This window comes from Balaenoptera musculus, chromosome 5 (genome assembly GCF_009873245.2).
Source record: "Balaenoptera musculus isolate JJ_BM4_2016_0621 chromosome 5, mBalMus1.pri.v3, whole genome shotgun sequence".
In the NCBI taxonomy this organism is placed as follows: Eukaryota; Metazoa; Chordata; class Mammalia; order Artiodactyla; family Balaenopteridae; genus Balaenoptera; species Balaenoptera musculus.
The window spans coordinates 12,767,635-12,794,217 of NC_045789.1; the positions used below are offsets into that span (position 1 = coordinate 12,767,635).

The 26,583-nt window shown below is 34.4% G+C and overlaps 1 non-coding gene across 1 annotated transcript; it reads right to left on the minus strand.

Annotated features, from left to right (window-relative positions):
• Nucleotides 1-5,801: 5,801 nt before the first annotated feature.
• TRNAE-UUC lies at nt 5,802-5,874 on the minus strand. The gene has a single exon. It is a non-coding gene; the product is annotated as a tRNA-Glu (tRNA).
• Nucleotides 5,875-26,583: the final 20,709 nt, after the last annotated feature.

Consider the following 26,583-nt stretch of genomic DNA (forward strand, 5'->3'; position numbering starts at 1 on the left):
AGCTGGAGGCACCATGCTCCCTGATTTCAAACTACTTTACAAAACTATCGTAATTAAAACAGTATGGTATTGGCATAAAAACAGACACACAGATTAATGGAACAGATTAGAGAGCACAGATATAAATCCATGCATATATGGTCAATTAATTTATAACAAAGGAGCCAAGAATATTCCATGGGAAAAGGACAGTCTCTTTAATAAGTTGTGTTGGGGGACTTCCCTGGTGGCACAGTGGTTAAGAATCATCTGCCAATGCAGGGAACACAGGTTCGATCCCTGGTCCGGGAAGATCCCACAAGCTGCAGAGAAACTAAGCCCATGTGCCACAACTACGGAGCCTGTGCTCTAGAGCCCACGAGCCACAACTGTTGAGCCCATGTGCCACAACTACTGAAGCCTGAGCACATCAACAAAGAGTAGCACCCGCTCTCCACAACTAGAGGAAGCCTGTACACAGCAACGAAGACCCAATGCAGCCAAAAATAAATAAATAAATAAATAAATTTACAAAAAAAAAAAAATGGTGTTGGGAAAGTTGGGCAGCCACATGCAAAGAAATGAAACTGGATGACTATCTTATACCATACACAGAAATCAAATCAAAATGGATTAAATATTTGAACATAAGACCCGAAACCATAACACTCTTAGAAGAAAACATAGGCAGTAAGCTCCTTGACATAGGTGTTGGTGATGATTTTTTGAACCTGGCATCAAAAGCAAAAGCAAAAAAGCAAAAAATAAACAAATGGGACTACATCAAACTAAAAAGTTTATACACAACAAAGGAAATCATCAACAAAATGAAAAGGCAGCTTACTGAATGGGAGAAAATATTTGCAAATCATATATGTGATAACAGGTTGATAAGCAAAATATATAAAGAACTCATACAGCTCAATGGAAAAATAATAATAATCATCATCATCCCATTAAAAAATGGGCAAAAGATCTGAAGAGACATTTTTCCAAAGAAGACATACTGATGGATAACAGGTTCACAAAAAGATACTTAACGTCACTAATCATCAGGGAAATGCAAATCAAAACCACAATGAAATATCACCTCACCCCTGTTAGAATGGCTATAATTAAAAGATAAGAAATAAAAAGTGTTGGCAAGGACACGGAGAAAAGGGAACACTTGTGCACTGTTGGTGAAAATGTAAATTAGTGCAGCCACTAAGAAAAACAATATGGAGTTTCATCAGAAAAGTAAAAATAGAACTACCATAGGATCAAGCAATTCCACTTCTAGGTATTTATCTGAAGAAAACGAAAACACTAACTCCAAAAGATATATGCACCCCCATGTTCATTGCAGCATTATTTCCAATAGACATGATAAGAAAACAAACTAAGTGTCCACTGATGGATTAATGAATAAAAAAATTGTGGTGTACATATACATAAAATGAAATCTTATTCGGCCATAAAAAGAATGTAATCTTGCCATCTGCAATAACATAGCTAGACCTCCAGGGCTTATGCTAAGTGAAATAAGTCAGACAGAGAAAGCCAAATACCATATGATCTTTCTCATACATGGAATCTAAATTTTTAGAAAATTAAAATTAAAAAACAAGCTCATAGATATGGAGAACAGATTGGTGGTTGCCAGGAGCAGGAGGATAGGGGAATGGGAGAAATGGGTGAAGGGGGTCAAAAATAAATAAATAAGAGATCATCTGGCCAAAAAAAATACACTGGAAGTCCAAATGGAACAAAAAGATGCAAATAGGGCAAATTCTCTCTCTTTCTTAATTCCCTAAAAAAGATAAAATGTAAACTTGAATGGCAATGAAGATACCTTTAATATCTTTGTAGTCTTCTGTTCCTGACATATTTATTATTGATATGTATCACACATACTAAGTGCTGAATAAATATTTCAGGATCAGATTGAATTTATGACAAAATTATGTGGTTTTTCTTCATAATAGACCATTCAATAGTAAAACTAAATAAGAAGGTTAAAACAATTAGCTGAATATGTGATAAAAACAAACTATATTTGAAGAAGAGATTTTGAGTAGCATTGGTATACATATTTCATACAGGAAAAGGGATTGCAGCTCTCTTCTTCAATTCATCTTCTCAAAGCAGGAAATAAGTCCATGTCCTCTTGGCTTGTAAAGCCATCATTTACCAGCTATTATCCCAAATGTATATTTTCTCCTTCTTTTGGTCTTGGTGAATTATTGCATAGCATGATGATAAGCATTGATCTTAAAGAAGAGACTTTCTCAAGGAAATAAAATATCTTCTCAATTCCCTCTGTAAAATTCCTGTTACATCCAGATATCCACCTGTGTTATTTTTCAAATGCATGTGGGACGACGGGGAATTAATCAGATGAGATGCTGCTGAATATTTTAACCATATCAGAACTCAGGTCTATGAGTGATAGAAGGCCAGTTCCAATTAGTACCTAGAGCAAACTTTTCCAGAATCCTTTCAGTAACTTTACCCATAAAAAAGAGAAATTAAAGGGAAATAATGGACCAGATTTTCACCATTGAGAGAAAGAAAGAGAGTGCCTCGTATCTGGGCCAAGCATTTGCTTTGAGAATGTTGGTAACTTGCCACTCCAGAAGGTGGGGAAAGTCATCTCTGCCAAGAAATGGTCACAGTGTTATGTTTAAACCTCTCACTGGAAAGAATCAATGAGGGTTTGGCCCTAGGGCAAAGGATTGCTCTCATCCTTCATATCAGTACAACTGTACAGAACCCTTCTTTATTTAGCTCTGTATGACACTAAACATAGATCTTGGAAAACTTAAATCTTTAGGTATGATAGGAAAGGGCAGTCAAATAAACATTCAGCTTGACTAAAGCATTTGACAAAATCAGAGACTTCACAGTCAGCGGGGGAGTTGCTCTGCCAAAACTCAAATGAATCAAAGAACTTGCCAAGAAACCAGCTAGCAAGGAGGGAGTGTGCAGGCAGCCACGATAGAGCCCAAGTCTGCTCCTAGAAAATCTGTTCAAGAGCTTGGCTTCTGGGGGTTAGGCTGCCAACGGCCAAGTGTGTGGCCACAGCTGTTCGTTTGAAGGGAGAAGCTGAAGTACACAAGGGTAAGAGGGAAGAGTGGTCAAGAACACAGCAATGTCAAATAGATCGTCTAGATCCGAAGTTGAGGTGTTTTCTTGCTGTCATAATATGTAACTACTTTTGAGTGGAGGTGGTTTCGTTTTTCTGAATTGCCATATGATGCACCAGAGGTAAAGGATAAGCCACTGCATAGAACTGAAGTGAATTCTGCAATACTCTTTGAAAATACCATCCTTGATGTTTTGGCAAATCTAAAACTATGCAGCAAGCAGAAACAGTTTCAGTACACTATTTCTATTCCTCTCTCATTACAAAGGCACTGGCTGATTTAATGCCAACCCATAACAATTCAGGGATCAAGTGGCCTGCTTGCACTTTCTTCCTAAATTAAGCCGCAAAAGATAAACCTTTCCTCTTATGTCATCCATATCCTCAAAACTGATCTTTCATAAGCTTCATTCTCACACACCTATTTGCTCCTCTAGAAGTGATACAAAAGTATAATATCACTATTGTTAACAAAGACATATGCTATTTTAGGTCTAGTTTGAGTTTTGGAGGCCCAAGCCCAGAGGATCTGGTTCACAGAGTTGTAGAAAAATAACTCGTTTGCCTCTAATAGTATATCAAGGAAATGTACTGCTCAATGGTAGAGGCAGGTTAGGAAGCATCATATAAGCAATGATCATTACAAATATCTAACAGCTGTTACACCACAGGCTCAGGTCATTTAGAGGAGACATTGGCCATAGTTCAGGAGCTGGCTTAGAATCCCTTGCTAAGTCAGAATTAACCCTTTTCTTTCTGGATGATGGGGATGTATAGTGGGTGCCAGAGAGGACTGGTTGGGTGACTCAGGGGTTCTGGGGATTTCAGAGCAATGGCTACTTATCAAACTATATGAAATTATTTCAACAGTTGATCAACTGGTTTGTCCTACCATTGTGTACCATTTGAAGTAAGGTAATAAACAATACAAAATAAATAACACACTGATTTAACACAAATAAAACACAGAAATGGTATAAGGGAGACTGATCAAGAACTACTTTGTTTGAGGCTCTCTGAGTTGGTGACATTTGAATTGAAATCTGGATAATGAGAAGGGAAGTGTACTGGAAAACTGTTGGGAAGAATATTCTAGGGGATGTGACCAGCAAGCACACTATGTGACTTAAAATAAAATCAGCACTAGAGCACATGTATTCATATATTCCTAAACATTTAGAAATTAATATGAAAATATTATATAACAAAGATGCTAGAGTGAAAGAAATGAGAAAGAGCTAGGAGAAGCAGAGTTGTCAACAGGGGATAGCTTAGGGAATTATGGTTAAAAATATAAACACTATGGAAATTTGAATGCAAACGCTAATTTCTCAATGAGGGGGTCATTAATTACATAAAAATTAGGCCTAAAATTTAGGAATTGTGGATGGATCAGATGCTTGGTTTTCAAGGTGCCAAGGGAGAGACTTCTGAAGTATGACCGTGTTCAAATATGAGATCAAGTATTTGCAACCACTTGGTTCATAGTCTCCTGTATTCACACTTTTGAGTATTTTTCTCTGACAATGAATCTGAGCTAGGCCATACAGTTTGCTTTAGCCACGCAAATGTGATGCATTCAAAGGCTTTAAAAGTTCTTGTGCATCAGGGCTTACTTTCTCTTCCCGCTTTTGGAAGCCTGAGATCACTATGTGATGAAGTCCAGCTAGGCTACTAAAAGATAAGGGACCACTTAGAGCAAAGAGACCCAGCTGAGACCACCAGATCAAGCCACCTGTCCACTGCAGCCTCCACTTGAACCATCCTAGCCAAGAAGAATAACCTAGCCAATGCACAGAACCATGTGAAACATAATATTTGCTACTTTAAATCACTAAGATGGTTTGCTACACAGCACAAGTTAAATAATACTGGGCCAAAGAGGAGAAATGTGTGAGTAGCAAGTATCTGAAGTAAAAGTGAAGTATATTGTGGGAAAACAAAAATTGCTTAGATTCCTGGATCCTAAGGTAGTAACAATATCAATAACAAGAAAAACTGCCAAGAAATTTAATTCACTTCAATTCCAACTCCAGAAAAATAAAATAAAGAGTATGAATTCTGTGCCAAGCATTATGCTAAGAGCTAGGGTATAAAAATAAACACCCCTCCCTTCAAGTTGCTCAGAGATTCAGGATAGAGGGGGAAGGGTGGGTGGTGAGGGCCACGTTGTTTAGGAATTATTTCAGTGTTGTGTCAGTTCCCAGGGACCAGTATCTCACAACTTCAAGTTTTAAAAACTATGAAGCAAACCACATTTCATTTCTCTTTTCTCTTCTAAAAACAGCTCTTTTTCCCTCAAATTAATTATATTATTATTAGTATATATGCACATACTTTTACATATTTTTAAAATATTCCTCTCCACAGATTTTAGGGAAAGATAATTTTTAGGAATGATTACGAGTGATTTTGAAGTGTAATGACTGAAAACATTATACCTATGCCACACAAGTGTGCTTAACCCTCCTTCCACTACTCTCTCCCTTGCCCACCATTTACCTGCTGCAGTAGGAGACTGATCCAAAGAATGAGTACATTATCTACCTCTCCTACTCAGTCCTTTTAAAGTGGACATTGGAGCAGAACAAGAATGGCTGTAAAAGGAAATAGACTTTATAAGGAATAAAAAGTGGCAATCTGTTTTACTTTTTTTTTTTTTTTTGGCCACGCTGCATGGCTTGTGGGATCTTAGTTCCCCAACCAGGGATTGAACCTGGGCCCTCGGCAGTGAAAGAACCAAGTCCTAACCACTGGACCACCAGGGAATTCTCTTTTGTGTGTGTGTGTGTGGTTTTTTTTTAATCAGTTTTAAAATTCTCTTCCCCCAAAAAATAACTCCTGATGTCTCCTAGTCATAGTCTTCTCTATACAAAACCCCACACAGGTCCCTCTTTGCAGTCCTACAAAGGCATGTCAGGATCTGGGGTCACATAAAATCAGAAGAAGGCAACCACAGAGCCCCTGCTTCCCAAAGATTCTGACCTTTCTCCCTGCAGTCGCAGATATTCAAATGAAGGCATGATTATGAATATTTAATATTATTCCTTTCCCATATCTTGCATTCCCTTCTTAGGCTCTCCATCCCTTCCCCAAGTTATTGTTTGCAGATACTTTACCTTATTTAAAAGTTGTTGTTGTTGTTTTAAATAAAGGTCTTATTTATGTTATAGCAGTAGGTTTTTATTTTGATGGATTAAAAAAAAAATGTGGGAATCTGAGTTTCTCATGGAATTCAATAAAAAGAGATTAGACTTGTACACATGCCTTCCTATTTCCTAGCTACATTTCTCTGTGGAATGCAAGTGTTTGTGTATTCTTGTTACCTTTCTAGGCTTAGGATAATTCACAATCTGTCCTGAAGACTGGGCTATAAAGCAAAAATTAAGTCAAATGTTTTGGCATAGAATGCTTTGAAATGAGCATTCCTACAGGATGGAAAAGAAAGATATTGTTAATAAGGACAAGCTGTAGGCATAATTATAAATAAGTGAATTCTAAATGTGCTACCTCTCTGTCTATTCTCCCTGTGTCACTGGGCACTTCTTTTCAAGTTCACAGAATCAGAATATCCCCAAGTTGTTTTGAGCTCTTCAATGTGATGACTCACTGGATCCTATATTTCTTTAATTTCATTAAAAACATTAAAAGTCATTTTATATCACTCTTCCTACTCATTCCCATTTTTTCCAGGATCATTGCTTTTCAAAAAATGTGCACAGAGTAATTTGAGGAAAGACACTCATTATTCACTACTTTTCACCGAGGGCCTAACATCATGCCCTGCATATATTAGGCCATTAATAAATACTTGTTGACATTGATCTGATCCTTTTTTGCATTCTGAGTCCCCTACTCCCAGAAACAAAAGAAAGTTATATAAGTTCCAGCCGACAAAGATTTTCAGTTGTAGGGAGCAGGGCTGTTTACAGTGGCTGCTTCACTGCACATCTCCAGAGGTTGCTCTTCACACTTGGTCTTAAGACTATCATCTCCTTGGAAGTGTGCACTGCCATCTGTGTAACCAAAACGGCCACTCTGAAATTACTGTACCACAATTTAAAGTCCTTTAAACTCCAAACCATGGTACTATTGTTTACTGTAGAGATTGTAGGGCATTGTCTAGGTATAAATAAGCAAAATCCTCTTCGCAAACCTAAAGAAAAAATAAAATTTATGGAAGAACACAGAAGGTAGGAAGAAAAGTAGGCCCTCACTAAGGTCTGGGATTAAGAACTGCGGGTTGAGAAATAAGGATTACTCTCTTGGTTTCCGTAATGCTCTGTGGTTTCCTATCTCTCTTCCTGCAGACTGCCTCTTTCTGGTTCTCTCTAGCTCCAGTTCTCCATGCATTCCAGCTTCACTGCCAAAAGTCACTGGAAATTCTTTATTATAATTTCAAATTTCTAGGAGAAGGAACTGGGTTAATCAAGCTTGGACCAGGTGTCCACCTCGACTGCGGCCAAAAAGCAGGATTAAATAAGTCCCTGTTTTCTCATCTGAAATTCTGGGACCTAAAACTGCAAATTCAATGAGAAAGAAGTATGAGGGTGGAAAGGAAATTCCAGATATCATCACTAGGACACGAGATCTATATAAATGTATGTTCATTATCTCCCCCAAATATAAACCAACAACTGCTTATAACGTGTATCATAACACTATGTTCCAAGAAACATTCAAATATCTTTTTAATATATTCATCATATAATTCTCATATCAAACATATGATTTAAGTATCAATAGTATGCTCATTTCACGGATGGGAAATCAAAGTTCAGATTATTTAATTAATTTTTCCTGAGGTCATGTGCTAATAGGGAGCTACTTTTCCACTTACTCTGTATCTGTCTTGTCACCACTTCTCTCAGATAGAGTTTTTTGTTTTTGTTTTAATCTCTTGAAGCGCTTAGCCCAGTGTCATGAATAGAGTAGGTAAGCAAATAGATTAGGTTAACTGAATTAAATGACATGTTGAAGAAAATGAAAAGCTAGGTAACTTCCGTCTTTACTTTGTAAATATGGTATGGTATAGGTTTATAGAGAATTATTGGAACTGTTTTATATTTAGATTGGCCTTTTGTGACTATGTTAAAACAGCTATATTCAAGGGTTTTGAGATTATCCTGCTTTTCAAATGAGCAGTTCCCCATAGTGAGCCGCAGTAGATAAGCCAATTCATCTCCATCCCAAAGCACTTTAAATAAACAATAAAAGTACAGCACATTCTTGTAAAGGATATTTTTGTTTGTCTTACATGTGCTGTTGGACTATTTTTAAATGTACTTATTAGAACTAGTTTCAGTTCATTGTTGAAAAAAATAATTTGTATTAAACTGACTTATCTGAATCACAGAAACTAAGAAATTAAATCTTTTGAAAGAATATTTTCAAGAACAATGAGATATTTCAAGGCAAAATCCAATCATATGATTTAAGGAACAAATTTCCTTCTTGTTTGCTTAAATGCTGATGGAATTTACTAAGGATTTACTATTATATTTGCTAAGATTAGATGAGCAGGTGTGGCACAGTATATTTCATTAATGTTAGTGACCACAAGCTCTTAAGGAAATGCTTTTTAACTTGAATGTCATTTAGATGTATTTTTCAAACCTTTATTTCATCCAAATCCTCCACAGGCCATCGGGGATGTGTTTACCACTAATCAGGAAGGGAATTATGGCAAACAGTATGCGTAGGAACTGACCGAGGTAGTATCATGATGTTCAATTTGCTGGACTATATCCAGGGTAGTATAAATCAAATTGGATTCCTAAACATTTGATCTGATCTACTTGTGAAGACAGCAATGGGAGAAAAAACAAACTGTGAGTGTCCATCTGATTGATGGCCTGTGTTCAACTTCCATGATGGTGAGCAAAAGTCAAACTGATCAGCCAAATAATATCCTGAGAGATATTAATCTCACGGTGTTAGGGCTGGAAGAGACCTTAGGGATCACCTGGTGAATGGCCTCACTTAATAATTTAGTAAACCCAGTCTCATACAGAATGCATTTTACTCAATGTTTCACTTTTAGTAATTGGAAAAGCCAAGCTGAAACTTCATATTTCTTGCCTCCAAACCACTGTCTTTTCAGTTGGCAATTTTTGAGACCAAGGGTTAGAGAATGGGAGGATGAGCTCTGAGGAAGGGATGGAGCAGTGGAGGGAAAAAAATTATTACTTTTAAGGATGTTGGTGTCCTGTGATGTTTTAATGAAAGATTAATTTTTGCATAGTGTTCTACCCATGATAAGTCTACCTAAATACTTACATACAAGAGACTAAGAAACTAGCACAGGAGGCTATAAATTAGTTCCATTTTCTCAAGGGACATTTTCAATTCTGTTTAATTAATTGCCTCATCATAATGGGGTTGTATCTTTTGCTGAGGGTACACCTGCATTATTTTTTTCCCATTAATATTTTCATTTATTCAGTGGAGTGCTGGAGCTGCCCTATATCCATCTGGGAGTCAACTGTTAAATTGTCATGAATTTTGCGAGCTAGTGGTTAAATACAGGCATTACTAAAAATTAAATTATATATACTTACAGTGAAATAAATTATGTTAAAATCATAGAGCTAAATACTCAAAACTCATCATTTCCTGTTTATTTTACTATAATTTACTGGTATCTATTATTCACTATTTACTATTGTCCATTTTACTGTTATTTTGAGGTTAATTATATCTATCCTTACCTGTATGGTAGAAGTACTACATATGAAGTGTGCTATGCAAATCCCTTCCCAACTTTTAATCAGTCATGTATATTTGGTAGTTTGAAATCAGCCACAGTAAGAGTATTTATACCTTGGAAACCAGCAAACACTACAAGCCAGGGCTTGATACATTGATTTTTTTTCTACTCCCAGAGAGCTGATTGTTGCATTTACCAGCACACAACTACTCATAATCCACTTATCCTCCACCTTGCACCTTAAGAAGTTGAGATCTCAAGTCAGCTACCAGTTCTAAACAAAAAGTCCTAAGCTACCTAAAGCATTTCAACTTTCTAGCAGGCTGGGGTATACTTGTGATTTTATTCATAGGATGCGATAGTTTGACACTATGGCAGAAAACTGGGCTACGGAGGCAGATAGACCAAAGTTTCAATCTTATTTCTGCCAACTTGTGACTTTTCTTAACCTCCCAGACTTTAGTTTCCTTATATATAATGTATGGGTATAATAATACCTATCTCACATTGTTGTTCTGAAGATTAAATAGGACAAACAACATAAAATACTTGAAACATTGGTTGAATTTGTACACAGTTAATAAAACTAATACATTCTTATTCCATAGTAACCAGAGAAATTTCTGTGTATCCAAAAACAACAATAGTAGCAACAACAACAAAAAAGGTTCTCAACCATTCTCATGTCTATGCATTGGGATTTGAAGCCAGGCTGGTATGAGTACGATAGGATTGAATGTGACTGAAAATTTGCCACACAGGTCACAGTCATGCAAGAAGCAGTGACCCGTAAATATGAGCACCACGATGTGGAACCCCTGTAATGAAGTGGACCAGACCCACTAAAGTTTTGAGTGTATAATGCATATAGAAACATAGGCTTGCATTAGCTTCATCAAAGTGTGAATACAAAGTAGGTGCCAGCCTACTTCCCAAACATCTCTCTTCCCATAAGTATATCAAAGTTTGCCCTGTCCATCCTCATGATGTTTTATCTCTATTTACAGAATTCTGTGTAGTGAAACAGCAGATTTATGAAAATGTCATTGAAGTCTTTTTTTTTTTCTCCCAAAAGAAGTACCCTGGAGGGGTTTTTGTAATAGCTCTTAAATGAGCCGTTATTCTAGAGCTGTACCATGTTACAGGAGGAAATAAAGGCCAGTGGATAAGAAAGCAGACAGAGTTTTTCCTCAGAAAAAGTAAACTGCCACAGAAACACACAGCAGGGAATATTATATTTGAAAGGATTTCTACACTTCCAGCCGGAGAGGGTCTGACTTCACTAACTGATACGGTCACTGGAGTTATACTGACACGGAAAATGCAATGTACACTCTTGGGTATGCCTAGCTCTAGCAGTGAGATACAGTGTGTTTGAGATGTGTATGTACGAGGGCCTGGAAGGAAATGGGCAGAGGTTTTTGAGAATGTAGCCTAGCCCTGAAACTGATGAAAAAAAAGCATAGGAAGAGAGAGAGGAGAGAGAGAGAATGGCTACAAAATGGCTAAGGGAATAGCTTTTGTTATGGATCAAGTATATTCTAAGTTACTGCTCATTTTCAAGCCCCCCCATCCCTATATAAAAACTGATACCATTGAGGTTTCTCAAAAATGTTATCCTTTTCCTTTTCTCCTTAAGGCCTCCCCCACCACCACTAAGAAAAAAAGTTCTTGCGCTTGAATTTTAGGCTATTGACCTAGAGTTCCCACCCGCCAGAGCATTTCTGCTGAAGAACCTGATCTGAATCATTCAAACAGCCAGGCAAATATGCCCATGTTTGTTCTCCCACTCCATTTCAATTCAGACCACGTGGGCAATCAATACAGAGTGTAAAATAACAGGAGCACGCTTGGATACACGTCTCTATAGGACTGAGTTACCACCTCCCAAACAGCTTCAGATGCTGGGGATGATTCTACAATGACAAAATCACCACTATTTACTATGGCCACTTGGAAAATCATCTTTAGCTTTCACAGTCCATGGTCCTGTTGAAAGCTGCTAATCCCCCTTATAGGGCACTGAACCCCTAATTTGTGGGACTGGTGTGATTTTTACTATTTTCCTTCTTATCAATAACTTATAAAATGAAAATATCCTAATTCAGTAATTCTTACAAATTTATTTATAATATATTTGCAAAATATGTATTCATTAATTTTCATGAAAACAAAAAATTTTAACTCAGGCCTTAGGATAATTTCCTGTTCAGAGTTAGACTTAGTGTCGTGGTTTTGAGATATTTGAAAAGTGTTGTCGCAAAGTGTAATGCAGATTCTAGTTTCTGTTTAAACTCCGGTGTGGGCAATCATCCTTTCATCCTTGGTTTTTTATCTAAGATCTGAGCTGTTTGAATTGTACTGTAAACTTGAAACGATATGACTGCAATAAAACCGCTTGAAATACCTTATAGGATGAAAGAATTCTATAAACACCCATAAACTCCAAAAGCACTGATTGGATTTTCCTTGGTAAACAAAAACTGGAGTGTGCATATGGAGAGTAAGATAAAGAGCTGCTCTCTGTCCCTTTAAAGCTCTTAGGGGATCTGTGTGTGTGATATATTCTACATACTGTTAAAACTGCGTGTGTGAGTATGTGCACAATATGCAGTGTATGATTATTTTAGAAAAAGATCAGATCATGTCAGGAGTGTTCAGTTCTAATCTTATATTGGACAAAACAACAATTACCCCTTAGGTTCTTCATCAGTAAAATGACATTAACTTACATTTCCCCATTTTAGTGAACTAAATTATAGATTCAAAGCTCTCAGAAATTGAAACGACTATGCAAATGACACATCTCTTCCTTGATATTTCAATATCTATATTGAGATCTCTACCTTAAACTTTATGAAAGATTCCATTTAAAACCATATAGATTTACCCTCTGCAGTCCTTTTTCAATTCTCTTGTATCAGACTGGAAAGGGAAAGATTACTCCTCAGGATTCTTATTCTAGTTAAAAATGGCTAAGCACTACAGATGTGGCATTTTTTTTTTTTCCTTTCAGCATAGAATTTGATGAATAAAGCAGAAGCCTGTGTGGGAGAAGTGTTTAACTCTATGTTCAATTGATCATCTTTTACGAAAGTTTGTGAATGTAACTTAAGGAGAGGGAGAAAAAAAGTTAACATCAACTTTCTGAACACCTACACTTTTTAAAAGAAATAAGAATCATAACAATAGGTAAATCCAGTTTTCTTAACTAGTGGGTGTGCACAAGACAAGACTATTTATAAGAAATATATTAACATATTAGTGGCTTATCCAAACTATCCTCCAACTCCCAACTCCTAGAGTTGCTACATTCTAAAACTGGTAAATTAAAGCATCTTAAAACAACTTGCATTTATAAGAATTGTTAAAAATTTATACTGCCATTGAGCACTTCAGCTCCTGGAGATGGTGGACTAATACGTTGCAAGCCATTACAGTGGCGGATACAACTTTTTTTTTTTTTAAGATTTTTTAGAGCAGTTTTATTCACAACAAAATTGAGAGGAAGGTAAAAGATTTCCCATATACCCCTGTCCCATACATATATAGTCTCCCCATTATCAACATCTCCCAGACTGCTGCATTTTTTACCATGGATGAACCTACATTGACGCATCATAGTAACCCAAGGTCCACAGTTTCATTAGGCTCACTCTTGGTGCTGTACATTCTACAGACTTGGACAATTGTAGTACAGCATGTATCCACCGTTATAGTATCACAGAGAGTATATTCACTGCCCTAAAAATCCTCTGTGTTCTGCCTATTCATCCTTCCTTTGTCCCTAAGGCCTAGTAATCAAGTGATCTTTTTACTGTCTCCATAGTTTTGCCTTTTCCATAATGTCATATAATTGCAAATCATACATTATTTAGCATTTTCAGATTGACTTCTTTTACTTTCTATTATGCATTTAAGGTTCCTTTATGTCTTTTTTATGGCTTAATAGCTCATTTCTTTTTAGCTTTGAATAACATTTCATTGTCTAGATATACCAAAGTTTATTTATCCATTCACCTACTGAAAGACATCTTTGTTACTTCCAAGTTTTGGCAAGTATGAACAAAGCTGCTATAAATACCCATATGCAGGTTTTTGTGTAGACATAAGCTTTCAACTCCTTTAAGTAAATACCAAAGATCATATGGTAAGAGTATGTTTAAGTCTGTAAGAAACCACCAAACTGTCTTCCAAAGTGCTGGACCATTTTGTTTTCACACCAGCAATGATGAGAGTTCCTGTTGTCCACATCTTTGTCAGCTTTCAGTGTTGTCAGTGTTCCAGAATTTGGCCATTCTAATACCTATTTAGTAGTATCTCATTGATGTTTCAATATGCATTTTCCTCATGACATACAATGTGGAACATCTTTTCATATGCTTATTTGCCATCTGTACATTTTTTTGGTGAGATGTCTGTTAAGGTCTTTTGCCCATTTTTTAATCAGGTCATTTATGTCCTTATTGTAGTGTTCTGAGTTCTTTATATACATTGGATAACAGTTCTTTATCAGATGTGTCTTCTGCAAATATTTTATTCCAGTCTGTGGCTTTTCTTCTAATTCTCTGGACATTGTCTTTCACAGAGCAGAAGTTTTAATTTTAATGAAGTCCAAATTAGCATATATTTCTCTGTGGATCATGTCTTTGGTGTTGTATCTAAAAAGTCATCACCAAACCCAAGGTCACCTAGATTTTCTAACATTTTAACTTCTAGGAGTATTATAGTTTTGCATTTTACAATTAGTTATTTTGGGTTAATTTTTGGAAGGGTGTAAAGTCTGTGTCCAGATTCACTTTTTGTATGTTGGTATCCAGTTGTTCCAGCAGCATTTGTTAAAAAGACTATCTTTTCTCCATTTCATTGCCTTTCCTTCTTTGTCAAAGATCCATTGACTATGTGGGTCTGTTTCTGGGCACACTATTTTTTTTTTTTAATTTATTTATTTATTTATTTATTTATTACCAATACCACACAGTCCTGTTTACTATAGCTTTATAGTAATTCTTGATGTGAGGTAATATCAATCTTCCAATATTATTCTTCTCCTTCAGTATGGTTAGATATTCTCTGTTAGATCAATTAATAATATGAAAATTTTAAAACTAGAAATATTTTTGATTGTATCTTTATTTATTCCTTCTTTGATGTTCTTCCTTTCTTTATGTAGATTCTCCATATTTTATGTAGATCCTGGGCTATTTTATTTCCTTCTCTCTGAAAAACTTTTGATATTTCTTGCCAGGCAGAATGACTGGCAGCAAATTCCCTCAATTTTTTGTTTGTCTGAAAATATTTTCTTTCTTTTTTACTTTTGAAGGAAAATTTTGCAGGGTACAGGATTCTAGGTTGGAGGGGTTTTTTCTATCAACACTTTAATATTTCACTCCACCCTCTTCTTGCTTGCCTGGTTTCTGAGGAGAAGTCAGATGTAATTCTTACCTTCCTCTATATGTAAGGTATTTGCCAACTGGCAAGCAGCCACCCACAAGTTGAGAAGCATAGCAAACGTCCAGCAGTCTCATAGAGCTGAGGACATAAAAATTAGAGTGCAAGTCCCACCAAGATGAAGTCCCCAGGGTAAACACCTTAGATTTTCAGTTGGAACTCCTGACTAATAATATAATATTAAGGAAAGATAAGAAATTGGCAAAACAAGCTGGACACCTGTATCCAATCAATTCAATCTTAGCCTGTACTGAAATTATCTTTCCCTAGCCTAAAGTTAATTCTCATTAGAAAGATAACATCATGCAGAACCTCAAATCATCTCAAGAATTTTTTTAACACACAATGGTTGGCATCAATCAAAATGTATTAAATCAACAAAAAATCAAAAGAAAATAAAAGAAGGGATCAAATAAAGTTAGGGTAGGAACAATAGTCACTGAAAGAGAAAAGAAATGTGCAATATGGAAAAATCCACAGTGACAAAAATGGTTCTTTGAAAACTTAACAAATCTCTAAAAAGTCTTATAGAAGAAGAGAAAAAGGAGGAAATGGTGGAGGGAGGAGAGAAGGAGGAGGAGGAAGAGGAAGAAGTGAACTAGAAGAAGGTAGTGAAGGAGAATAGACAGAAAGAGAGTGGGAGGAGGAAGGGAGAAGCAGAGAGAGGAGAAAAAACTAAAATCTACAGGTAACAAGAATGAAAAGGGGTCAGCATTATAGTCCCACAGATATTAAAAATACATTAATATATTTCAAATAACTGTATATCAAAATTTTTTAATTAGAAGTAAAATTTTTAAAAATTGGAAAACGTCACTAATTTTGAATACCATAACATTTATTAAGGAAGTTTAACCTTTATTTTTCTAAAAATAGAAAAATATTCCCAGAAATACAACTACAGGTCTCAATGGCTTCTCTGAGGAATCCTTGCAAATAGTTAAGAAAGTGATATACTAATCATGCACCAATTGTTTCTAGAAAATATTAACACTTTCCAATTCTTCTTATGAGACCAGAATAAACTATAGAATAAAATTATTAAAAGATGCCATCTAAAAGAAGAACAAAAAACTTTAAATACCTAGAAATAAATTTTAACAAAATATATATGTTACATATACTTATTTAACTTATTTTAACAAAAGTTATATAAGATATATATACTGAAACTAAATATCTGTGGAAGGGTAAAACTAAATATTGGGAACAAGTTATTTCCCTCAAATTATCTGTACATTCAATGCAATCACACTAAAATTCCAAACAAGGTTTTGACACTAACCATATTATTCTAAAACTTAATTAAAATACAAAGGGCCAAGAATTACCAAGACAACCTTGAAGAAAACAAAGTTGAACTTGTACTATTAGAAACTATGTTTTATTAAAATGCTCTAATATGTAAAACATTGTGGGTTTTGGCAACAAGAAACTCAAATAGATCAATAGATCAGAATATAGTATCCAGAACATGTATGTGAGCACGTGATTTATGATAAATGATTCAAGACAAAGCAGTGGGAAAAGGACGGTCTTTGCTAAGAATGGTGTTGGAGAAATGGGATAGCCATATGTAAAATATAATGTGTCTTGGCCCCTTATGCACCATATACAAATACCAGTGCCAGCTGGATCAACTGGATTATAAATCTAAAACTGAAAAATAAAGTCAGAAGTTTTTAGTAGATAACCTAGACAAATACCTTCTTTTTCTTAATAATGTAAGCAAATATTGCTTATATAAGACACAAAATGTATAAACTGTAAAGAAAAATATTGATACATTGAAGAGCAATGTATTTAAATACAATTTATTTAATGTCTAGAATAAAATTACAAGCCAGAAACCAGAAGGTATTTGCAGTACATATATCTGACAAAGAATTTTGTTCAAAATTAAGAACTCCAGCAGAGAGAGATATGAGAGAGAGAGAATCTATTAGAAAAAAAGTGAAGAAAACAAGAACAGGCATAAAATAAGAAATTAAAAAGACAAAAGCCTTAAATAAAAAGATGTTCCAAATCAGAGGCATCAGGAAAATGCAAATTAAAACTTCAATATGACACCACCAAAAAAGCCACCAGAATAGCCAAATGTAAAATAAAATACAATTGCAAGTATTGTACCATTTAACTTTCTATCAAAAATACATGCAAGTTCCAGTTATCCCACATTCTTGCTAACATTTGGTAGTGTCAGTTTTTTAAATTTTAGCCATTCTGATGAGTGAGTGTTGGAAACATGGTTTTTATTTGTATTTCCTTGATGACTAATAAATTGAACACTTTTTCATGTGAAATAATCATATATCTTACTGTCATACTTTTTTTAATACTGTATTGTACCAATGATACACAAGCACCTTTATGCCAGTGAGAATAAATCATTAAAATGAAAACTAAGAAAAAAGAAATACAGTGTTTGTTTGCCTTTTATCCCATGTATACACAGAAGTAAATATATGGTGATTTAAATAAATAAAATGACAAGAAGAGGTTAAATATCATAATTCTGTTTTTATTTAAGTAATGGATTTGAGACATAACTAAACAAAGTCTTTGTGTTATGGATTTGGACAATTAAAAATGTTATAAATGTCCTACCATTTCTTTTATCCTTAAAATTTACCTAAGTTTACATTTTATTTAAAATGTAAAGTTTATTCTTGAGTAAACTGTATGTCAATTTCATTTTTGAGAGTCTAAACTTAGTTCTTTACAGCGTCATGATATGTCTGAGACACCACAACATCAAATTACTGGGTGATGTTAATATATCCACTACTGATCTCTTCTTATCTGTTCACTCAGAAAAGATCATTCACGCTGCTTAAAAGCTGCTTATTTACACATATAGAGGAGAAGAAAAAAAAAAGGATTCACAAGAAAATAAAGTAGAACAGAAATGTACAGAAAGTTACAGAAATTCTGTAACTTAAATGAGCAGCCCAAAGTAATCCAACCAAACAATAATCCTTCAAAAACAAAATATTTTGTTCCTTCCTTTTGATCATTGTTACTTAAGAATGACTTTGGATCATGTCTCTACCTGAAAATATCTTTAATGCCAAAGATTATGTTAATTCAATTGAAACAGCACTATCATTTTTATTTTTGGGGCTTCAAAGAGTTTTATAGCATCTACCCTCAATTTTCATTAGTAAACAACTATAGAAAATACGTGCTTAATTACAGCAGTTAGGTAACTAAACAACAAACTTCCCTATAATCTCATTTACTATTAATTAAGGTATTCCCTGGAATAACATGACTATTTTTTATATTAACTAAGCAAATAATAATGAAGAAGTATTATTAAAGGTAACTGATTCAGGCACTATCCCAATGAACTGATTACATGTATATGTGTGTTTGTGTATGAAGTGTACATACACTACTCATCTACTCATCAAATATATATTTAACAACAGCTGTAATAAATGCTGGGAACCATACAAACAAGTTTTCATTGACCTTAATGTTGAGGTAATCATAAAGTCCAAAATGAATATGCCATATTGGTATCTCTGACATACCAACATTCCCTCAGCATCTGTACTTAACAGACAAGAAGTCGGTTTGTGTACTTTTGGCCTCTTTTACTTAAGAACTAAATCTAAGAGCTATCTAGATTTTTGTTATATAGTTCTAGACTAGTTAAGAGCGTGATAATCTATCCTTTACATATGCTATATAACTACAGAGAAGACACATAGAAAATCTGGTGGAATTTCTTAAATTTCAGATTATTTTCTCACAACCTGCTTTGGGTGATCTAGTATTGCCTGTGGGATTAATTCTAGATTGTAAACTTCAGGAAAAGCTTATATTTTATTAGGCCTTATATCCTGATTTATCACAATGTAAGTGAATTGAAGGTTCTTTGTAAATGTGTTTTTGAAAAGGTGAAAGAATGATTCCTAAGTTCCTCTCTAACTTTGAAATTTTGACAAACAGAAAATTTTAACCAGAAATATTCCTATCTATTTATCATAGGGTACAAATATTTAACACATTTTAATTCTTTTGATTTTTATTCATTCACAAAAGTAAAGGGGAGAATTTTTCAAAGTATACCAATTATAATTTTACCTCATATATCTTGATAATTTTTTAAATACTTTACTCACTCATCTTTCATTCAATAAGTATGATTCTGCTAAAAGGTTATTGGAAGTTAGGATTACTGAAATATAAAGGATTCAGCTCTGTTCTTTGAGGATTGTATTTCCGAGCATATTTTTTACTGAATTATGCATATGATTCAATTCTCCTTTTCCTATTTTATAGGCAGAAAATTAAAAAGAATTAACCAGAAAAACAACCAGCACAATTTCCCTCCTGGAAGTGAGAAAATCATTTTATGGTGGTTTTTTTTGTGTGTGGTGTTATAAATACCATTCCATATACTGATCATGGAAACTTGTTAATTCCCTGAACTTGGAAATTCGAAACAGTCTCCCACCTAATTCAATTATCATTCAAAATGTAGTTCATAGAACATCTATTTCAGTATCACATAGTTTGTTAAAAATGAATATTCCTGGGCTTCAGCCCGGATAAATTAGAATCTTATAAAACATATTAAAGACCAAGGTAGGACCAAAATTTAGGTTTCCTAACCTCTGGTACTATATTTTCAACTTTCACTCTTCTTCCATTCCAAATAAAGTATACATATTTTACGGCGGAAATTTTTTAACTTCTCAATTTTATTGTATATCAACACAAAGGCATGGTATAGTGTAGAAAGGATCAAAATATTTCTGAATCTAAATATGTTGATTGAACCTTTTTCACTTTCTTGGATTAAACATAATTTCATAATGTGACAAGATTTGAGTCCAAGGGTATCTGAGCTACCCAAACTCAGCCCTTCTAAGATTTCTCTGCAATTTAACTTTAAATATTTTTAAATATCTAATTTCTTATCATTTTACTAACTTTCCCCTTTCCAGTTCATATCTAGGTCAAAATGAAAGCGTTTAGTTGAATCATTTATATTGTAGAGCATTCAAGGTGTCCAAATTTCCTAATGAAATATTTCAGTATCACTGGGATAAAACTGATGAAAAAACACGAAGCAAAACATCTTCCTGAAGAAAAGAAAAAAAGTTTCTAGCAAACAAGAAACCAAAAGGGAATTACATCTTGAAATTGTCTTATCTTTGTAATTAACGTCAATTTAGAACTTTGATTTTCAAAACTATGGGATGATGATCATTGACAGCCTAATTAAATGTCAGATGGCAACTTTAAGAGCAAAAATTAAGTGTTTGTTTGAGAGATAAAGACTTTGCAGAGAAACACTGAAAACTCTGTAATTAATAACTAAATTAATCAAAAACTCCAGGACTACAGTAATCTTTGGAATGGTATATAAAAAAATTAGAAAAAAGCTGAAATGTATATTTAAATGATTAATGTAACACATATGTCTTCTCCTTAATTGAAAATTTATTTAACAAATAATTAAAATAATATTTTCTGCTCTGATCAGGTAATGTTCTTAATATATTAAACTATTCTGTTTCACATCATTTGTTCATGTTCTTTCCTGTGTTTTATCTTGATGTACAAATGTTTAAAGGAACATAAATTTTGAAATCTTACATATCTTTTTGAAATATACCTCCAGTGAATACTTGTAACTCTTTTATAAATTTCTGTGTCCTAAGCAGATGAGGACTATAGAAGGTAAACTGGATGTATGTGAATTCTTCAGGGTTCAAAATGTATGGTGAATTCATAATGGAAATTATTCAGTAGGGCTGCACATAAAATTAATACAAAAAATAAGTAGCTCAATATGTATTGAGCCCTTCTAGTGCCTAAAATAAGAACTGAAACATAGAAGGTGTTCAATAAATGTTTCTTCAACTGATTTAAACATAACACTTTATAAAGACCTTTATGTAAGTTACTATGGGAATACTTAAATCCGGTAACATTCCAAAAAAATAAATAAATTTAGGCATGTTATTTTAAATGAGTAAGAAACTGAAGTTAGAGTTGCCAAAGATCTTAGAGCTAAACAAGGACTCAAACCCAAATCTGTAGACTCTAAAGACCATCCACTATTTCACACTTTAATACACAAGGTATTTTGAAGAAAAATATTTAGAACTCCATCACACAAAAGGTCAAGCCCTAAATATCTAGAAAAAGTAACATCCAGAATAACTCCTTTCCTAGTTTATTCAGAAATCGCCATTCTAAATATTGTAAAACCATGAACATTACACACAGGTCAATTTCAGTATGCCAGATGTCAAATACTGCCTTCCTCTAACTGACCTTTTAACTTATCTTCTCTATTGAGTCATAAAAGTACATTTCAAAGCTAGCTAATACCCAAAACTTAGAACCATTAGACTTCCAATATTGATCCTGGTATCTTTTTTCACTAGATCTTTTCCTCCTGGTTTTGAAATCTTGCTTCAACACTCCTCAGGCCCCTACTAGATACTATACTGTTTTCTCATCTGATCTTCTCATTATCATTTCTGGATCAGCCCTATTCTCCAAGCTCATTATCTTCCCTTGTCTTGGGTGAGTCTTTCATACTCCAACTCTCCACAATCTAACTCCAGCCAAATTTTGTCTTTTGGCCACCTCCATGCCTGCTCTTTCCCCTCTTTAAAAGAGAAAGATGATACTGATATTACATCATCTATCTATGGCTATAGGTTCACATAGCTAATGTACTAATATAGTACTTAGCTACGTAAGTAATTTTGCAAGCACCTCTCTGGTTTTCAACATTTACCCAAGAACTATAAGCATTTAAGTTCAAGTTAAAAAATTTATTAAGTATTCTCTACATTTCTTCATTCAAGGGTGTATCAAGGATAGACAATGCATATGATATGGTCCATCCAAGATTGTATTTTAATATGAATGGAGATAGATAGTATAGATAGATAGATAGTAAGCATTATAAAGTCTCATTGAAAATTATATAATATGTCAAAACTGAAGAAAAAATAAGGTATTGTGGGAAAACCACTCTGAATAATTCTGTAGACAAATTTTAGAACCACTCTCAAAAAATTATATTTCCTTTTATCTATATTCAGTTCTTTCACTTTTCTTATAATATTCTTTAAACTTTCTGTCTGTATGCTATCATACTGGAAGCATTATATGAAAGATAACTCTTTAGTCTTGTTCAGTATTATATTTCTGGGGCTTAGAATAGTGTCTAACAAATGTTAGATGCTCAAAAATTATTTATTGAATCCGTGACTGAATTGCAGGTGTATACAATTCAGTCACTGATTCAATAAATAATTGGCACTTCTAGAATAACAACAGTTATTAGTAAATTATAGTGGAATCACTGCTGTTGAGATAGTTACTATCATAACATTCTTGATCAATAAAAATATTTATCAAATCCATCCAATGCATATACATTCCCATCAATTAGATCTCCTCAAACTCTCTTTACTGTCAGACAAATAAGGACCTTCACGCAATATTTCCTATATGTGGGTCATAATTAATGGTTGCAAACTGTATTGTTCAGTCACTGAAATTCACTGCACTGAATTAGTGCCTTAACAAAAATCCTGATTAATAAAGAAGAGGTATCAGAGAAAGGATAATCCAGTGGATTGTACGACAGGAGTCTTTTGTAGGCTCTAAACTGTTTATGTAAGCAACACAAAGATAGTATTTATTTACAAGAATTTCTCTCATTTGAATCTGAGGGGGTTTTTTGGTACATTTTCTTTGAGAAAGACAATTTTGTCACTATCAATTATAAAATAGTATTTTGAAAATTGTTTCATTTTTCTTAGTTCATGAACTGTTAGCCTATCAACTGGAAATTATAAATTATGCCATTGCCAGTGACAATTTATTAGTTTCTCCAATACTGTAGTCGTAGTATTTTTTATTTTAATACAGAGTCCTGGAAATCAAAGAATATATTATCATTCTTCTTTATATTCATATCTTTGATGAAGTTTGAGTCATGTAGTAGAAATTTATTATAATGGAAATGCTTACAATGTGTTTTTAATAAGAAATTGATGTGGGATCCACCAACACAGATTACTGAAGATCACTGGATTATTGAACTTGAAAATAGAAATAAATATTCAAAGACAGTACTTGAAAACAAATTTTGTGTGCTCAGTAGGTATTTTTCATAAATTTTCTCATGATTGATACTTCACGGTAACAGGCTACATTCATTTAATTTAAATGAGCTATATCTAGCTAAATAATAATAATACAATGTGTATATCTCCCAAAGTTAATTAACATATCAATGTTGTAGAGTTCATGCAAGGTATAGTATAAAAGTAGTATAAAATATGAACTAGAAAACAATATGGCATGAGTTTTTGCTGTTGTTTTATTCATTTTCCTTTGCAAATATTAGCATATATGTTTCAAAACCTTCTCCTTTTCGTTATGACTTTTGTATATTTTGTCTTGTATGGAAATATAGCTTATTTCTTAAATTTTAATTGTATCAGAGTTTTAGAATATGTGTGTGTGTGTGCATGTGTGTGTGTGTGTATACAGAGAGACAGCAGACACGCATATTTTTACTAATTAAGTTTTTGTTTCCTTTTCAAGGCATTTTCTAGTGTTTTCATATAATTAACACTATGAGAAATACTATGTATCTTTCTACTTTTAAAAATTATGAGTATCCTGAGCAGACTTGAAATTCTTCCTTCATTTGTTTATTTAACAAATATTAAGGAAATGTTGCTATGGAACACAGTTCCTGTTCAGTTTGAGCTTCCAGTAAGGAAGGAGATTTAACACAAATTTTATACCAATGTTTTTCATTACAATTGTGCTAAGTACCATAAAGGAAAACTATATATTGTATAATAAGGGAATAGAACCATTTTAGGGGGTAGGGAGCCAGAAAGTTTTCCCTGAGCTCAGTCCTGAAGAATTTACAGGAGTGAGACTAATCAAAACTGAGGATAAAAGTTTTCCAGACAGAAGAACCAGCAGACCAGCAGGTATGTGTAGGTAGAACATGAGGTGACAAAATCCTTGGCTTGCACATGGAACTAAATTAAGTATAGGTTGTCAAGAGTAAAATAATTGATTGGAGGGCAAATTCAAAACAAAATTTTAGATGTAATAGATTCCATTTATCCAGTATTGCAATTCTCACAATATCTTAAAAGCCTAGGAAGTCACTGGAATATTTTAAGCAAAGGAGTGACAACTCAGGTTTGCAGCACCTAATCCAAAACTAACCTGACAAGCCTACACATGGCTGCTGCTTCTTTTCTGCCTTCCAAATTTTAGTTATTTCTTGTGGAGAATTGAGAATCACACAGGGAACAGAATTCTTGGAAGCATAGTTCCATTTTAGCTAAATTAACATAGTACAAAATCACCACATTATTCATGATTAACGTGTGCATATTTTTGATTCTCATATTGACAGTCATCTAAGTTAAAAAAAATAATGCATTCATTTTAGTCTTAAGAGCTATGCAATATGTAAAGATAATTGAATAGGTTGAATAGAAATAGGGAGACTGTAATTTACTATATTTTCTCAATTGCTTTGAGAAAATATTATAGTATAAACAAAATAACTTGATTATTGTAATTAGTATTATTCGCAATAATAAAATCTGCATGACTCATCAATTACTACTGCCTTGAATGTGAACCAAGATTTTTTAAAATTATACAATACAATACTTTCTATATTTTTGTTTAATAAGATAATGATACAAATTGTTTTTAATAAAGACAAAAATAATAAATCTTTCACAACTATACAACATTTCAAAATTTGTGTGATGCATTTCATGTTTTAGATTAACATATTTTAGTTTAACAAATTAAGCTCAGAGCTATTAGGTACTTGGCTGAGGTCAACTACTGGATATACGGTTGTAGTGAAATTAAATTCAGGTCTATCCTTTGACTCTAATTACAATGCTGTTTTAACTACAACACACACGTGTGCATGAAACACACACACATTTAAACATGTTTGTATGCCTTGTGATTCAAGGTTAAAAATTAAGTCCATACATTTATACTTTCCTTCCAAAGACACTATAAAGATGATAGTAAAATGATTTTAAAGCTATAAATCCACATCAGGGAAAGATCATCAAAAGATGAAAGATTTCAAGTATTTTCTGGAAAATGAGTACGGATGGAAGTGCAGTGGCTAAAGAAGCAAAGCGAAGGTTTCACAAATTGGAATGAGTAGAGGGAGGTTATAAGCCAGGAAAGAACCGCTCTCCTAATAAGAATTTTGGAAAGATTCTTAAGATAGGATAGGATGCAAGCATACAACGTGGGACTAAAATTGGAGAATTAATTGCAATAGTATTCAAAAGTCTCTTGCCGGGCTTCCCTGGTGGCGCAGTGGTTGAGAATCTGCCTGCTAATGCAGGGGACACGGGTTCGAGCCCTGGTCTGGGAAGATCCCACATGCTGCGGAGCAACTAGGCCTGTGAGCCACAACTACTGAGCCTGCGCGTCTGGAGCCTGTGCTCCGCAACAAGAGAGGCCGCGATAGTGAGAGGCCCGCGCACCGCGATGAAGAGTGGCCCCCGCTTGCCGCAACTAGAGAAAGCCCTCGCACAGAAACGAAGACCCAACACAGCCAAAAATAAATGAATGAATTAATTAATTTTTTAAAAAAAAGTCTCTTGCCTACATGCTCTGTACCTATACCGCAACCAATGATCACTATCAACTGTAGATGGAAACAACCAGTGTCTAAGCATTCATCTTGGACAAACAAAAAGATAGTTATTTTCAAAATAAATTCAGTGAATTACCTGAGGAAAAATAGAGCAGTCCATGTCAGTGTGTTTCAAAGAAAAGTATTCGTAAGTGTGTTCTTTTGGGAAATGCCAACATAGTGGTTCGTTAAATGTTCACTTGCCCTAATCCAATCTTTGCAGGTAAATAAGCCTTCCCATGTACACTAAGTGCATTGTAATTTTTCCCACTGATTCATTTTGAATAGGTATAGAAGCCATTTATCAACAGATATCTGATATGGTCTGAAGGAAAAAAATGATAATGGTAACAAATATAAAAAATAATCTACAGAAAACAGAAAATCCTAGGAACATGTGAAAGTTTAAACATCTTGGGGGCTTCCCTGGTGGCGCAGTGGTTGAGAATCTGCCTGCCAATGCAGGGCGCACGGGTTCGAGCCCTGGTCTGGGAGGATCCCACGTGCCACGGAGCGGCTGGGCCCGTGAGCCACAAGTACTGAGCCTGCGCGTTTGGAGCCTGTGCTCCGCAACAAGAGAGGCCGCGACAGTGAGAGGCCCGCGCACCGCGATGA